Source organism: Stegostoma tigrinum, chromosome 3 (assembly GCF_030684315.1).
Source record: "Stegostoma tigrinum isolate sSteTig4 chromosome 3, sSteTig4.hap1, whole genome shotgun sequence".
NCBI classification, from domain to species: Eukaryota; Metazoa; Chordata; class Chondrichthyes; order Orectolobiformes; family Stegostomatidae; genus Stegostoma; species Stegostoma tigrinum.
In genome coordinates this window covers 15,029,213-15,046,856 of record NC_081356.1, presented here as the reverse complement: position 1 = coordinate 15,046,856, position 17,644 = coordinate 15,029,213, and the positions used below count along the sequence as shown (strand labels likewise).

The 17,644-nt window shown below is 45.7% G+C and overlaps 1 protein-coding gene across 7 annotated transcripts in view; it reads left to right on the top strand.

Annotated features, from left to right (window-relative positions):
• The window catches only part of LOC125451058 (CXXC-type zinc finger protein 4-like), a 189,635-nt gene that overhangs the window by 126,392 nt on the left and 45,599 nt on the right, over positions 1-17,644 (top strand). For 2 of the 7 annotated variants that reach the window (XR_009443514.1, XR_009443515.1), the window contains exon 2: positions 13,821-14,111. The exons of the other annotated variants lie outside the window; for them this stretch is intronic. The gene's annotated coding sequence lies outside the window, so the exon portion shown is untranslated. The remainder of the gene's footprint in view (positions 1-13,820; positions 14,112-17,644) is intronic. 7 annotated transcript variants of the gene reach the window in all.

Genomic DNA, 17,644 nt, shown 5'->3' with positions numbered 1-17,644 from the left:
TGAGTTGCTGTTCCTGCAACCTTCGGGTGGCATCATTGTGGCAGTGCAGGAGGCCCATGATGGACATGTCATCAAGAGAATGGGAGGGGGAGTGGAAATGGTTTGCGACTGGGAGGTGCAGTTGTTTTTTGCGAACTGAGCGGAGGTGTTCTGCAAAGCGGTCCCCAAGTCTCCGCTTGGTTTCCCCAGTGTAGAGGAAGTCGCACCGGGACTGTGACAGTGGACTGCATCCACTGTACCCGGTGCGACTTCCTCTACATTGGGGAAACCAAGCGGAGACTTGGGGACCGCTTTGCAGAACACCTCCGCTCAGTTCGCAAAAAACAACTGCACCTCCCAGTCGCAAACCATTTCCACTCCCCCTCCCATTCTCTTGATGACATGTCCATCATGGGCATCCTGCACTGCCACAATGATGCCACCCGAAGGTTGCAGGAACAGCAACTCATATTCCGCCTGGGAACCCTGCAGCCATATGGTATCAATGTGGACTTCACCAGTTTCAAAATCTCCCCTTCCCCTACTGCATCCCTCAACCAGCCCAGTTCGTCCCCTCCCCCCACTGCACCACACAACCAGCCCAGCTCTTCCCCCCCACCCACTGCATCCCAAAACCAGTCCAACCTGTCTCTGACTCCCTAACCGGTTCTTCCTCTCACCCATCCCTTCCTCCCACCCCAAGCCGCACCCCCCGCTACCTACTAACCTCATCCCACCTCCTTGACCTGTCCCCTCCCTACCTCCCCACCTATACTCTCTCCACCTATCTTCTTTACTCTCCATCTTCGGTCCGCCTCCCCCTCTCTCCCTATTTATTCCAGTTCCCTCCCCCCATCCCCCTCTCTGATGAAGGGTCTAGGCCCGAAACGTCAGCTTTTGTGCTCCTGAGATGCTGCTTGGCCTGCTGTGTTCGTCCAGCCTCACATTTTATTATCTTGGAATCTCCAGCATCTGCAGTTCCCATTATCTCTGGATTTCCATAGTGCATCTTGTGGAAACTGTTACTGAGTGTCAGTAGAGGATGGAGTGAATGTTTGTGGATGTGATGTTACTTTGTCTTTGATGGTGGCAAACTTCTTGAGTGTTGCTGAGTTCATCTGGCCAATTGGGAACATTTTATCAAATTCCTGACTTCTGCCTTGTAGATGGCAGACAGGCTTTGGGGAGTCAAGAGATGAGTTATTTTCTGCAGGAATCCCAGCTCGGACCAGCTCTTGAAACCCCAGTATTTATACAGTTAGCCCAATTCAGTTCCTCATCAATTGTTCTGCCCAGGATATTGATAGTTGGGGAAACCAGCAATTGCAATGACTATGATTGCCAAGGGCAATAGGTAGATTCACATTTGTAGGTGATTCTCATTGCCTGGCATGTATGGTACTTGGTTGTGAAGAGTTTCAAGTAGAGGATTAGGGAAGTGTTGTTGCAGTTGTACAGGGCCTTGGTGAGACCCCACACCTGGAACACTGTGTGCAATTTTGGCCGCCTTTTCTGAGGGAGAATGCTATTGTTGTTGAGGGAGTGTAGCGAAAGTTTACCAGGGGATGGTGGGTCTGATATATGGGGAGGGGTTGACTAGACTGGGATTGTTTTCACTAGAGTTCAGACGAATGAGGGAGAATCTCATAGAGACTTATAAAATTCTAACAGGATAGGGTAAATGCAAGGAGGATATTCCCGATTGTGGGTGTGTCCAGAACCAGGGGTCACGTTATGAGGATTTGGGATTGATGATTTCGGATGGAGATGACGAGACATTTCTTCACCCAAAGGGTGGTGAGCCGGTGGAATTCAACACCACAGGAAGTAGTTGACAGCAAAACATTGAATGTATTCAAGAGGCAGCTAGATATAGCACTTGGGGCAAATGGGATTAAAGGTTATGGGGAGAAAGCAGGATTCGGCTTTGAGTTGGACAATCAGCTATGATCGTGAAGAATGGTGGAGTAGACTTGAAGGGCTGAATGTCCTCCTCCTGCTCTTTTCTTCTATGTTTCTATATTTCTATGATACTTGTCAACCCAAAGCAGGATATTGTCCGGGCCTTGTTGAATTTGGATACGGACTGCTTCAATATCTATGGTGTTGCGAATGGTTTTGAGCATTGCGCATTCATTCATGAACATCTCCACTTCAGGCCTTATGATGAGGGGAATGTCATTGATGAAGCAGCTGAAGCTATTTGAGCCAAGATCACCACCCCCCCCCAGCCCCGAGGAACTGCTGCAGAGATCCCTCGGACCTGAGACAGCTGACCTCCAACAACCACAACCAACTTCCTTTGTGCCACGTAAGACTAACTGATGGAGAGCTTGCCTCCAATTCCTATTGAGTAGACCTTTGCTCCTTGATGCCACACGTGGCCAAATCCAGTTTTCATGCCAAAGGCTTTCACTCTTACCTCACCTGGAAACCCATGTTTGAACCAAAGCTGTAGTGAGGTCAGGAGCTGGGTGGCCCTGGTGGAACCCAAACCGGGCGTCACTGAGCACATTATTGCTGAGCAGGTGCTGCTTGATCGTGCTGTTGTTGGCATCTTCCATCACTTTACTGATAATCGAGAGTAGGCTGTCGGAGCGGTAATTGGCCAGATTGGATTTGTCCTGTTTTTTGTGTACAGGAGATACCAGGGCAATTTTCCACATTGTTGCATGGCTATCAGTGTAGTAGCTGTTCTGGAATAGACTGGCGAGGGGTGCGGTAAATTCTAAAGTAGAAAACTTTCGTACTATTGCCAGAGTGTTATTACGGCTCATAGCCAGTTTCCAGTGCCATCAGCTATTTAACATCATGCGGAGTGAATCAAACCGGGTGACAATAGGCATCTGCGATGCTCACTACCCCCAGAGATGGCCGAGATGGATCACCCACTTGACACTTCTGGCTGCGGATGGTTGCAAATGCTTCAGCCTTTCCTAGTGCAGAAATTGCTGTCCCCACACACAAACTGACATCAACGGGTGGGGATCAACGTAGCAAAAACATTAAATTCCCTTAGAGCCGTTACCTTCTACAACTTGAATCAGGTTTTTTTTATTAAATGATAGTTTTCTGGTCATTGTATTACTATGGCTAGTTTTCAATTCCAGAATTATTATTTGAACCCATGTTTCCAGTACACTGACCTGGCTGTTAGTTACTACCATACCATCTAAATGCACTGCAGGATTCTAACAGAATAAATGCAATCCTGACAGTACATTCAATGAAGCCAGACTTGATACTGTCACATTTAGAAGAACAAATTCATAGAAATCGATACTTCTTTTCCAATGGACTGCATTCAAATTCTATTAAGCATTACTGTAAACTACTTCTGAGAATTTAAATCATTTCTTTATACTTCTGAAAATTCCACCCAGTAGTATCACTTTCTTTCCCTGCCAGTCTAATCTACAACATGCCCACTACGCAGACAATCCCACAAAATGCGCTTTACCCAAGAAGGACTTTTAGAGAGGATGAGAGGGGAAGCAGGAAAGCAATAAGTAGTAGATGGAATTAACTTTAAAAAAGGGATAAAATGAAGAAATTAAGACGAAGTGATAAACCCAGTCGGATTGCAGGGTTTCTCCAGCTCATCAGACAGGCAGGAAACTCTTGTGAATGTTGAAGAACTTGTGCAATTGTGTCCCTATGGGCTTCTCAGGAGGTCTGCCTGTCTCCCACCAAGTGATTTAATGCCAGCCAGGGCCACAATGAAAGAGGGATTGAGAGATCTAGAGCAGCACTTCTCCTACAGGCTCTGAATCCTGTCATCAGGCTCAAATAAGGGTCATGTGGTGTGAAAACAGTCACCCACTGGGATTTTTTTTTGTCAGAGCAGCCAATTCATTAGCACAGGGCTAGCTGACATAAAATTAACAAAGGTGGAGGCCTCTTGAAGACTAATTGGAAATCTTCCAGCTCGGAAATGGCTGTTGGATGTCATTGCAGGTAAGTGAGGAAAGATCTCTGCAAAATGGCACGGGTTCCTCTCCAACTTGTTCAAATTTGATATATAAAATGGCCTTTTGCAATGAGGTGATTATATTAGGGGGTTCGGTGGGGTGGGGTGGGGAAGGAGAGGGGAAGTTTGTCCCTCCAGCGGGTGGCCTGAGGCTACAGATGAACCCAGGCAGGAAGGGCCTCAAGAACCTGCCCTGAGCACTGACTGCACTGGGAGGCCACCTCCAGGTATTTGCACTGGCCCCCTTCCGGCTGCACAGAACTGGATATCGATGAGCAAAGTGCAGTCAGCCATCCTTACAGGCCCTTATGCAGGCCAGGCCTGACACACTCCCTTTTCCCCTCCTGCAATCCTTCCTCCAAAAAAAGAAATGGCTCAGATGTACTGACACTTGGGAACTGACACTTTGTTTAATGCCATGAAATTCCAAGTAGCCTTGCCCACACACATAGTCCCATCATGGGTGAATATTCTGTCTCCAGTCATTGTGCTATACAGCCCCTTCCAAAGAAGGCGTACAGTTGTTGTGATTCCGCCTCTGTGAAAGGCTGGATGTAATTCCCAGAAAAAAGAAATACCTATTGACACTCGCAGCACAGCAGCTGGCTATAATTACCCAAGGGTACTCATGTACCTTTCCTCCACAGTCTGGAAGATAAACACGTCAATGTAGATTGATTCACACTGGTTGCAGCCTGATTTAGCCTCAAAATCAACTTAAACAACACCAATTCCTGCCATCAAGCAAATATTATTCGGATACAAAGATCTGAAGAGGTCAGAGGTGCAATATTCCTGGGCAAACATTGCCCTAGAACATAATGTACAGCAATAAGCATTGTGCCTTAGACAAGGCGTTGACATTGGAAGTTTGAGGTGCTTTGCAGCTGAATGTAGAGCATAAATTATTCGTATGGATGTAGGTATAAATTTGATCATATGCCTGTAGCAGAACAGGAAGTCCAGGCCCCTTTCTGATCTAAAAGACAAGAAAGCTGAGATAAATGTCTGGATTATTCCAGGCTTTCCCCATCCACTTTTTAGTGCAAGATTGCTGTAAGTCCCAATCAATGGTAATAAAATCATTTGTGTGTGAAATGAGCTGCCGATTCACATAAATCAATAGTATTGTACTTGCAGAAGCGCCTTTAGAGTCATAGAGTTGCACAGCATGGAAACAGATCCTTTGGTCAAATACGTTCATGCTGACCAGATCTCCTAAATAAATCTATTTCCATTTGCCAGCATATGGCCCATATCCCTCTAATCCCGTATCCCATCCAGCTGCCTTTTAAATGACATTATTGCATCAGTCTCCACCACTTCCTCCGGCAGCTCATTCCATAATCACACTATCCTCTGTGTGGAAAAAGTTGTCCGTTAGGTCCTTTTGAACCTTTTACCTCTCAGAGTGAAGAAGGAAGCTTACTTAAGATTGAGGAAGCAAGGATCAGACAGGGCTCTAGAGGGTTACAAGGTAGCCAGGAAGGAGCTGAGGAATGGACCTCGGAGAGCTAGAAGATGTCTATGAAAAAACCTTGGTGGGTAGGATTAAGGAAAACCCCAAGGCATTCTATACATATATATGAACAAGAGGATGGCCAGAGCAAGGGTAGGGCTAATCAGGGACTGTGGAGGGAACTTGTGCCTGGAGTTGGAGGAGGTAGGGGAAGTACTTAATGAATACTTTGCTTTAGTATTCAACAGTGAGAGGGACCTTAACGTTTGCGAGGACAGCATGAAACAGGCTGATATGCACGAACAGGTTGATGTTAGGAAGGAGGATTGTGCACGAAATTTTGAAAAACATGAGGATAGATAAGTCTCCTGGACCAGATGGGATATACCCAAGGTTGCTAAGGGAATACGAGGGAAGAGATTGCTGCCTCTTTGGCAATGATCTTTATGTCTTCCTGTCCTCTGAAGTAGTACCAGGTGATTGAAGGGTGGCAAATGTTATTCCTTTGTTCAAGAAAGGGAATAGGGATAATCCTGGGAATTACAAACCAGTCAGTCTTATTTATGCAGTGGGAAAATTATTGGAGAGGATTCTGAGGGATAGTATTATGATTATTTGGAAAGGCACGGTTTGGTTAGAAATAGTCAGCATGGCTTTGTGAGGGGCAGGTCATGCCTCACAAGCCTTATTGAATTCTTTGAGGATGTGTCAAAACACATTGATGAAGGTAGAGCAGTTGATGTGGTGTATATGGATTTTAGCAAGGCATTTGATAAGGTTCCCCATGGTAGGCTCATTCAGAAAGTGAGGAGGCATGGAATTCAGGGAAATTTGGCTGTCTGGATACAGAATTGGCTGTCCAATAGAAAATAGAGGGTGGTAGTAGATGGAAAGTATTCAGCCTGGAGCTCAGTGACGAGTGGTGTTCCACAGGGATCTGTTCTGGGACCTCTGCTGTTTGTGATCTTTATCAATGGCTTGAATGACGAAGTGGAAAGGTGGGTTAGTAAGTTTGCTGATGACATGAAGGTTGGTGGAGTTGTGGATAGTATGAAGGGCTGTTGTAGGTTGCAATGGGACATTGACAGGATGCAGAGGTGGGCAAAGAAGTGGCAGATGGAATTCAACCTGGAAAGGTGTGAAATGATTCATTTTGGGAGGTTGAATTTGAATGCAGAATACAGGGTTAAGGGCAGGATTCTTGGCAGTGTGGAGGAACAGAGGGATCTTGAGACCCACGTCGATAAATTCCTCAAAGTTGCCGCCCAAGTTGATAGGGTTGTAAAGAAGGTGTATGATGTGTTGACTTTCATTGGCAGAGGATTGAGTTTAAGAGCCGCAAGGTTATGCTGTAGCTCTGTAAAACGCTGGTTAGGCTACACTTGGAATATTGTTTTCAGTTCTTGTCGCCTCTCTATAGGAAAGATGTGGAAGCAGTAGAGAGGGTGCAGAGGAGATTTATCAGGATGCTGCCTGGGCTGGAGGGCAGGCCTTGTGTAGAAATGTTGATGGAGCTAGGGCTTTTCTCATTTGGAGCGAAGAAGCATGAGAGATGACTTGATAGAGGTATACAAGATGATAAGAGGCATAGATAGAATGGATAGCCAGAGACATTTTCCCAGGGCAGAAATGACTATCACAAGATGGCATAATTTTAAGGTGATTGGAAAAAAGTGTGGGAGAGATGTCAGAGGTAGGTTCTTTACACAGAGAGTGGCGGGTGTATGGAAGAAACTCTTGGATAGGCATGTGGATGATAGTAAAATGTAGGGTATGCAGGTTAGTTTGATCTTAGAGTAGGATCATAGGTCAGCTCAACATGGCCCGAAGGGCCTATACTGTGCTGTACTGTTTTGTCTTCTAACTTCTATGTTCACTTTAAACCTATGCCCTGTAGTTTTGGTCTTCCCTACCCTGGAGACAAGGCCTTGCCCATTCACCCTGTCCATGCCCCTCAAGATTTTATAAACCTCAATAAGGTCACCTCTCAGCCTCCAATGCTGCAGGGAAAAAAGCCCCAGACTATTCAGCCTCTCCCTACTGGTCAAACCTTCTAATCCTGGCAACATCCTTGTAAATCTTTTCTGAAATCCTTCCTATTTTCACAACATCTTTCTAAAAGCAGGGAGACCTGAATTGAATACAATGTTCCAAAAAGTGGCCTAACCAATGAAGTTGAGTAAATCATCCCAAGACACATCATAGGAATGTACGAGGATGCATTTTGGCACTAGCTCAAAGAAGATATTAGGACAGGAGGCCAAATTCTTCTTCAGAGACCTAGGTTTAACTGAAAAGAGATCAGCATTGTGTTCTTGAAGGGTTAGAAATGCCGTTTTGTGGTGCTGGAGAAGAACCATTTCACCTCTGCTCCAATAAATTATTGCCACCAAATAATGTATAACAATTTCCAATAATTAATCTTATTCTACTCCTTCTCTGCCAGGTCTCCACGCTTTTGGAATACGGAGTGAGTCAAACATAATATTTTGACGAGGTGTAAAAATGGGGGCAAGAGAAGGGGGTGGTACAGAGGGAGGATGAGGAATAGGGAAGACACACTACATCCCACCTCGAGGAGAAGAAATCCTCAAAACAATCAGATGATGTAGGGAAGCATCAGAGATAATGGGAACTGCAGATGTTGGAAAATGCAAGATAATAAAGTGTGGAGCTGGATGAGCACGGCAGGCCAAGCAGCATCTCAGGAGCACAAAAGCTGATGTTTCGGGCCTAGACCGTTCATCAGGATGGGGGTCCGATGAAGGGTCTAGACCCGAAACGTCAGCTGTTGTGCTCCTGAGATGCTGCTTGGCCTGCTGTGTTCATCCAGCTCCACACTTTGTTATCTATGTAGAGAAGCATGATGTTTGCATCAGGGGTGAGGCTTCCAGGATGCAAATCACTATTGCAAGGCCTGAAATGGGCCTGGACATGATGACAGAATCAGGAGCTGTACCAAATTTATCCATCTATCAAGAGCAAATTTCACCCTCAGTCTGAAGATGTGAGTCACCTCAAATCTCAGAAGCACTGGAAATATCTGAACCACTGTGCCTATTAGTGTGATAATTTTCTTCTGTTTTCTGGAGCACTGTCCCTTTTATGGTTTCTTCCTCAAATTTTCAACGTTGCTCCCTATCAAAGGGCGGCACGGTGGCTCAGTGCTTAGTTTTGCTGCCTCACAGAACCAGGACCTGAATTCCATTCTGTCCTTGGGTGACTGTGTGTGGAGTTTGCACATTCTCCCCGTGTCTGTGTGGTTTTCCCCTGGGTGCTCAAGCTTCCTCCCATAGTCCAAAGATGTGCAGGTTATGTAGATTAGCTGTTTAAAAATAAACTGTGCGGGCTTACAGGGATGGGGTGGGCCTGGGTGGGGTCTTGCTCTTTGGATGGTTTATGCAGACCCGATGGGTCGAGTGGCCTCTTGCTGCACCATAGGAATTCTATAAAAGGACCTGGGACAGAGATAGGAAGCTGGAGTTCAGGAACGGATTGGCCATGATTTAACCAAATGGCGGAGCAGGTCCAGGTGGCTGATGGACCTACTCCTGTTCCTAATGTGCTTACCTTCTCTTCTATGTTTTGCTCACAAGCTGTTCCTTAAGAAGTAGCTATTTCAGTTGAATTAACAGACCCAGCATCCCATTCAGGTCTTTCCCTGTACACCTACCAGCTCAGAGTTGCTCCCTTTAAAGGATAGAAGTAGGGAAGAGGGGGGAGCCACAGAACTGGAGCAGGTCCAGCAGAAAGTGCCTCTCCTTCCTGTCTAGCTAGTAAAGGAAGGGAACATGCACTGCATTGCCCAATGGTTCAGGACAGAGTGCTTCCTGGACACAACGGGCCATTCACAACTTTACTGAAGCTATTGAGCAAGTTTCAACCAATAGCTGCTAGTGTGGAGGTCATGAACCAAAATTACTGGCATGGAAGCCCGCAGAATCTTTGGTTAGTGTGACCATTCCATGACAATTCTCAGCGACAACCCTCATCAGTTGGCTAGGTATTACAACTTAGAGTGTGTCTGCCCACTGCTTTAAGTATGCGATTACCATATAATTAGACCCGGTTCTGGATTCGGGGACGTGTAACGAGGCAGGCTTGATTAGGAAGCTGAAGATGTATGAACCCCTAGTGAGCAGCGACCATAATATGACAAAATTCACCCTGTAGTTAGAGAGGGAAAAGCTGGAATCAGATGTAAGAGCATTGCAATTGCGTAAAGGTGCCTACAAAGGTATGGAGGAGGAGCTGACCAGAGTTGATTGGAATGGGACAAGCAGGGAAGGCAGTGGCACAGCAAGGCAGGGGTTTCTGGGGTTATTCGGGAGCCACAGCAGAAATTCATCCCAAGAAGAAGAAATATACCAAGGGGAGGATGAGGCAAACATGGCTGTTGACAAAAGTCAGGGACAGCATAAAAGCAAAAGAAAAACATTCAATGTAGAGAAGATTAGTGGAAAGCCAAAGGATGGGGGAAGCTTTTAAAAACCAGCAGAGGATAACTTAAAAAGCAATAAGGAGAAAATGAGGTACGATGGTAAGCTAACCAGTACTATAAAATAAGATTGCAGAAGATTTTTAGATATGTAAAAGCTAAGAGAGAGGCAAGAGTGAATATTGGATCCCTGGAAAATGAAGCTGGAGACGTAGTAATGGAGAGCAAAGAAATGGCAGAGGAACTGAAGAGTTATTTTGTATAGGTCTTCACGGTGGAAGATGCCAGTAGTGTACCCAAACTTCAAGAGTCAAGAGGCAGAGACGAATGTAAGAAGGAAGTGCTGGGGAAGCTAAAAGGTCATCACCTGACTGGATTGGCGGCACCCCAGGGTTCTGAAGGAGATAGCTGAAGAGACTGTAGAAGCATTGGTGGTGAACTTTCAGGAATCACTAGAGTCAGGGAGGGTCAGTCAGAGGACTGCAAAATGGCTAATGTAACACATCAGTTTAAGGGAGAGGGAGGCAGAAGATGGAAAGTTATCGGACGATTAGACTGACCTTGGTCATTGGTAAAATGGGGAGTTTAGAGGGATGAGAGGGAATCTCATTGAAACTTCCGGAATATTGAGAGGCCTAGATCGAATGGATGTGGAGAAGAAGTTTCCACTTGAAGGAAAAACTAGGACCTGATGGCACAGCCTCAGAACTGAGATAAGGAGGAATTTCTTCAGCCAGAGAGTGGTGAGTCTGTGGAATTCATTACTGCAGAAGGCTTTGGAGGCCAAGTCATTGAATGGATTTAAGACAGAAATAGATATGTTCTTGCTTGGTGATGTGATCAAATGTTTCAAGGAGAACGTAGAAGAATGGGGTTGAGAAATATATTTGCCATGATCGAACAGTGGAGTAAAATTAATTCAGCTATTTCTTATGGTCACTAATGATCATGTCCAGGAGGAGTATTAGATGTTGACATGTTTTTGTGATGTGGTTGAAGTCATCAACATTGAGCAACTGCATGATGTGGATTGTCTAAGTTGGATTGGGGAGAGTATGGTCCTGGAAAATGTGGCTGGCTCTTATTATAGTAGCTCTTGTATATAATGCTGCCCCACACTGAGCTGTCTTCCTTTTTATTCTCTCATGGGACATAGGTGTCACTGGCTGGCCGGCATTTATTGTCTAACTCTCGGTGCCCTTGAGAAGGCGGTGGTGAGCTGCCTTCTTGAAGCATTTCGGTCTGTGTATTGTAGGTAGACCCGCAATTTCCTTAGTGAGGGGATTCCAGGATTTTGACATGGCAACAGTGAGGGAACAGTGATATATTTCCATGTCAGGATGGTGAGTGGCTTGGAGGGGCACTTGCAGGTGGCATTGTTCCCATGTATCTTCTACCCTTGTCCTTCTAGGTGAAAGTGGTCATAGTTTGGAAGGTGCCATAGAAGAATCTTTGGTGAATTTCTGCAGTGCATCTTGTAGGTAGTACACACTGTTGCTACTGAGCATTGGTGGTCAAGAGAGTGGATGTTTGTGAATACTTCTGGTGCCCATCAAGCGGGCTGATTTATGCTGGATGGGGTCAAGATTCTTGAGTGTTGTTGGGGCTGCACCCATCCAGGCAAGTGAGGAGTATTCCATCACACTCCTGACTTGTGTCTTGTAGGTGATAAACAGGATTTGGGGAATCAGGCGGTGAGTTACTAATCACAGTATTCCTAGTGTCTGACCTGTTCTTGTACCCACAGCACTCATATGGCAAATCCAGATGAGTTTCTAGTCAATGGTAACCTACAGGGTGTGGATTTTGCGGGTTTCAGTGACACGAACACCACTGAATGTCAAGGGGTGGTGATAACACTGTTTCTTACTGGAGATCATCATTGTCTAGTATTTGTGTGGCATAGATGTTATTTGCCAATTGTCAGCCTAAGCCAGGATATCCCAGATCTTATTGCATTTGAACATGGACTACTTCAGCGTCTCAGGAGTCACGAATGGTACCAAGCATTGTGCAATCACCTGTGAACATCCCACCTTCTGACGTTATGATGGAGGGATGGTCAATGATGAAGCAGCTGAAGGTAGTTGGGCTAGGAAAGTTGGGCCTGAGAAACCCTTCCAGAGATATGCTGAAGCTGAGATGAATCACCTCCAACAACCATAACCATCTTTTTAAGTGCCAGCTATGAATACAACCAGGAGGGAGTTTGTCCCTTGATACTGATTGATTTCAATTTTGCTATGGCTCCTTGATGCCACGTCTGGTCGAATGTGACCTTTAAGATCAGTCACTCTCACCTCACCTCTGGGATTCAGCTCTTTTGCCCATGTTTGAACCAAGGCTGTAATGAGGTCAGGAGCTGAATGACCCTGGCGGAACCCAAACTGGGCGTCACTGAGCAGGTTCTGGCTGAGCAGGTGCTGCTTGATGGACTGATGATTGAGAGTAGACTGATGGGATCGTCACTGGCTGGGTTGGATTTGTCCTGCTTTTTTACATACAGGGCATACTTGAGTAATTTTCCACATTGTCGGATAGGTACCAGTATTGTAATTGTGCCTGGGGAATAGCAAGTTCTGGAACACAAGTATTCAGTACTATTATGGGAATGTTGTCAGTGCCCATAGCCTTTGCAGTATCCAATGTTTCCAACTGTTTCTTGAAACCACATGGACTGAATCAAATTGGCTGAAGACTGGTATAAGTAGTACAGGGGACAACTTGAGGAGGCCAAGATGGATCATCCACTTGGCACTTCTGGCTGAAAGATTGCTGTGAATGCTTCTGCCTTATCTTTTGCACTGAATTGCTGGCCTGTCTCATCATTGAGGGTGGGGATATTTGTGGAGCGTCCTCCTCCAGTGAGTTGTTTAATTGTCCACCAACATTAACAACTGGATGTGGCACGGCTGCACAGCTTAGATCTGATCCGTTGGTTTTGGGATCACTTAGCTGTGCCTATCACTTGCTGCTTTTGCTGTTTGGCTGTGCAAGCGGTCCTGTTTGGTGGCTTCACCAGGTTGACACCTCACTTTCAGGTATGCCTTCTGCTGCTCCTGGCATGCCCTCCTGCATTCTCCATTGAACTAGGGTTGATCCCCTGGCTTGATGGTAATGGTTGAGTGGGGCATATGCCGGGCCATGAGGTTAAAGACTGTACTAGAGTATAATTCTGCTGCTTTTGGTGGCCCACAGTGTCTCATGGATGCCAGTGTTGAGTAGCTAGATCTGTTAAAATCTTGCCTTTTAAAACGATGATGTACTGCACAACATGATGGAGAGTATTCTCAAAGTGAACGTTGGGCTTCATCTCTGCATGAACTATGCGGTGGTTGCTCTGACCAATGCTGCCATGGACAGATACACCTGCAGCTGGCAGATTGGTAAGGATGATATCAAGTACATTTTCCCTCTTATTGGTTCCCTTGCCACCTGCTGCTGTGCCAGCCTAGCCACTGTGACCTTTAGGACCCGACCAGATCGATTAGTCATGCTACTGCCGAGCCACTCTCGGTGGTCAACCATAAACCCCCCTCGAAATCGTCAGTAATTCTGCGGAATGCTTACATCTTGATTGAGAGAAACCTTATTCTCTGCATCATACACCAGAGACCAGAGACAGGATTTCACAAAAGATCCTATTTTCAACATTTATTTTTTATTCTTAAGATGTGGACATTATTGGCAAAGGTGAAATGAATTGCCCAGTGCCTGGATGCTCTTGAGACGATGGTGATAGGCCTTTTTGTACTATTGTGTCACGATGAGACATGATTGTGAATGTTGGAAATCTGCCTCAACCATCTAATCTTCGATTGATATAATTTACACAATGGAAACGCACTGCAGGCCAATGGGTGCAAATGCCCGAAAAAGCAGCTTTTTATTATTTCTGACTCCTCCCACACCCCACTCCACCAACATTTTTCCCCCTACCCTGCCCAAACTGACTCGGTCCCTCTCTTTTCCAGGTTGAAACCCGCCCCAATCTTTTGCAAGTCTTCAAGTTTCGCTGTGTCACTGGTGCAACAGACCCGAGGCAGCAGCTTTGTACATCTCCAAGGTACCATTTGGGCGCCACGTTAGATAATTGCAGAAGGGAGAAAGATCATCCTCACTCAAGATTTTCTCAGGATAGCAGCCATTGTCAGCAGCAACCTCAGAAAACTGGCCAGTGAGAGTAAACCCTGAAAAAATTGCCCATTTGATGAAATTCCAATTCAACAAAGTACGAACGCATTTTCGGTGATGTTGGTTGAGAGGTAAATATCGGCCAGTGCACCACAATGTATTCTGTACCTTTCTTCAAATAGTCCCTCCTTATCTTTTATGTCTAACTGAGAGTGTCCATGGGATATCATCGAACCTGGGCCATTTCCAACATTGTAGCACCCTCTCATTTCTGCTCTGATTGATCAACTTAAATGGTGTGATCAAGTTTCCGGAGTGAGGCTTGAACCAGTAACAGTCTGCCTCTGACACCAGTACACTGCAACTGAGCTGTAGCATTCTTGCACTTGCAGAGCAGTTATCAAAGCAATGGGGTAATCACATGCAATGGTGCATTGCCATGGCCAAGGAGCTATTGATGGGCACAGACCCTTAGCTGTTTCAGTGTCTACCAACTGCGACCTGCACTTGTGGAAATTCTGGGGATGCACACAACTGTGGGTTCGATTCCCATTGCACTGGAGACATGACAAAATTTGAAGTCTTGGGAAGGAAAGGGAGAGAATCAGTTTGGGTGGCGCAGGGGCAGTGTGCTGGTGGAGTAGGGTGTAGGGAAGGCAGAGGTTTGGTGGTGTGGGTGACCCACTCACAAATATTGATGATGAAGAGCTCGAGTGATTTTCGGCAGGCTGGTATTATTTAAATATTGGACACCTGAAGCAGTCAGAACAAGGCCAATAGCAGGTATTGTGAACCAAGCAAAAAGAATTAATGATTGAAGGGGATGGATCGCAGTGCATGGTAACTGCAGGCGAGGGTCATTAAATGAATGGCAGTGGAGGGAGGGAGAGAGATGGCCTTGACAGAAAATTATCAAACTTCTTGACTCCATGGAATCTTTCCAGTGTAAAAATGAAAAGAATTAGCTCCTACTGATCACTCTGCTCCCTCACTGTTCTGCCCTGGTGAGTATTAGTGGATTCGGGGAGGTGATGGTCTTGTGACATTATCACTAGAGTCAGAGACCCACATAATGTTCTGGGGTCCTGGGTTCAAATCTTGCTACGGTAGATGTTAGAATTTAAATCTGGGATTGAGAGTCCAAGGATCTTGAAACCGTTGCTGACTCTCTGAAAAGCCCTTTTGGGCAGGAAGCTTTACTCAGTCTGGCCTATATGTGACTCCAGACCCACAGCAATGGGGTTGACTCTCAACTGCCCTCTGGCAAGTCAGGGATGGGCAATAAATACTGGCTTAGGCAGCGATGCCCACATCCCGGGAATAAATAAAAAACAATTTTCACCAACGACTCTCCTATTCCCCCACCCAGTTCTGGCAAACACCGTGTGGCAGTAAGTGATGATGATGTGTAGCAAGCTACAAGTTTTGGAGAGGACTGCAGCAACCTGCAGTGGCAGGAGCAAATGGCAGCAGGAAAGAAACTTCAGGCCTCAGACCAGTCGGTCCATTTATTCAGTGTTAACATCTTGTATTCGCCACTCACGCACATCAAGTGTTAAAATTAGTGATCTGTCTGATACCACAAGTTTGAGTGACTTGAGTATTTCCTCACCGTGGCAAGCAGGTACCGAGCCAAACAATCATTCAAAGCTGTAAGCTTGACAACTGCTGACAGGACCATCCATATGTTTGAACTGATGTGTAGGAAGTGTGCAGAGTGCTTCCTTTGGGAATCGACGTCAGTGCTGATGAGATCAGAGGATTGAGACTCTGACCCATGCATGCGTGAGGGTTCAGAGGAAAACCTGCTCACAGAGAGAGTCTGAGTTTGAATCTCACCTGCCTTTTATGTCTAAACTGCTCTCCCACCTCCTCCTTCAGGAAATGCAAATAGAAAATATCCCCCAATAGTTAACAGCTCTAGCTGCAGAAAGAATCGATGATGAAAAGATCCAGCTATTAAGGAGCAAATTACTCCATGAATTTCCATGAGTCTGAAACTGTGCAGAAATTAAATTACTCACTGATAGCCAGCAGAAAATGTCATTACCATTTGAAGACCAAGAACCAATAGAAGGAACTGCTAATTTCATCAATACTTGACTGAAGCCAAGGCAGTGTTTCTTGAATATATTACCAAGATGTCTGTCCGTCATTGAGAGGTAGTAAAAACTGCCGATGCTGGAGTCAGAGATAACACAGTGTGGAGCTGGAGCAACACAGCAGGCCAGGCAGTGTCTGGGTTGCAGGGTCCTGACCCGAAATGTCAACTTCCTTGCTCCTCTGATGCTGCCTGGCCTGCTGTGTTCCTCCAGGTCCACACTGTCCTTCATTGAGGTTGTGCTGTATACACAGTTCATGGCCATTCCATCTATTATAAAGCGCTAGGTACTTTGGGCTCAGAGGTGGTCACAGGTCACTACGATAATAAATGGACCTTCATGATTAAGTACAGATTGACATTGGATAAGTAACAGAGCCTGCCACTTGCTTTCATGGACTGGAAACCTGCTGATCTGGGATTTTTTCCCTTGGAAGGGGATATAGTCATGTAAAAGTTTAACCATATGATTGTCTTCAAAATTAAACTTCACCTGATGAAGAAGCAGCAGTCCGAAAGCTTGTGATTTCAAATAAACCTGTTGGGCTATAACCTGGTGTCTTGTGACTTCTGACCCTCTTCAATTTTAAAGGGAGAGCTGCGTCTTTGATGGATGTTGCCTTAAAGGTCACCCCACAGCACATGCCATAGCTCTGCAATGATGTTTATGACAGTGAAACTGAGGTGACAAAGCCTTGTCTCCCTTGACGTGGCCAGGTTGGAAGGTAGGAGCAGAAATAGGCCATTCAGCCCTTTGGTCTTGCTCCACAACTCGGATAGATCTTGGTTGACATGCACAACAACGTCATTCGCCTGCATTTTCTTGAAATCCTTGACAAAGAAAGACCCATTGATTTGAAATGCGAAAATTTCAAGTTGCCCTAACATCTGGTTTTTTTGAGAAAGATAATTTACAATTTCTATTGTTCTTTTACCTTTCTGATTTCATTGCTGCATGGCACAGCACTAATCTGAAGATTATGTCTCCTTGTTCTCAATTTCCACACTGGAAGTAATGTGTATTATGGAATCCCTTATAACAGTTATGGCATTGAAGGAGGCCATTTGGCCTGTTGTATCTGTGCTGGCTTATGGCAAGAACTAGTCAACAAGTCCCACTCTCCAGTGAGTACCAGTGAGTACCGCGTGCTCCCTCTCCAGGGACACCCGCGTGCAGATATAACTGCGAAAAAGGAGCAGGCAGTCAGGAACAACAATCCCTTGCCATGGTCCACTGCCTGGACCTGTTAATAACCACTTTCTCCCACAACAAGGCCCTCTGACCTGTTAGCCCCTTCCCCCAATGGGGTACATCAAGACCATGAGGCTCAGGTTCAACCAAACATTTGGGAGCAGTCCCTTCAAAAAAAAACTAACGAGGGTCTGCCATTGAAAACAATCAGTGTAAACATGAAAGATAATCTCATCCTGGCCACAGCAACTACATGGTGGCCGGGCACCTGGTGTTATTCACCCTATGATTGCATGGGACTGCTTCATGCAGCACTCTTAACCCTCCTTTCTATACAAGGCCTGTCTTATTATTAATGGCCAGTCGATAGA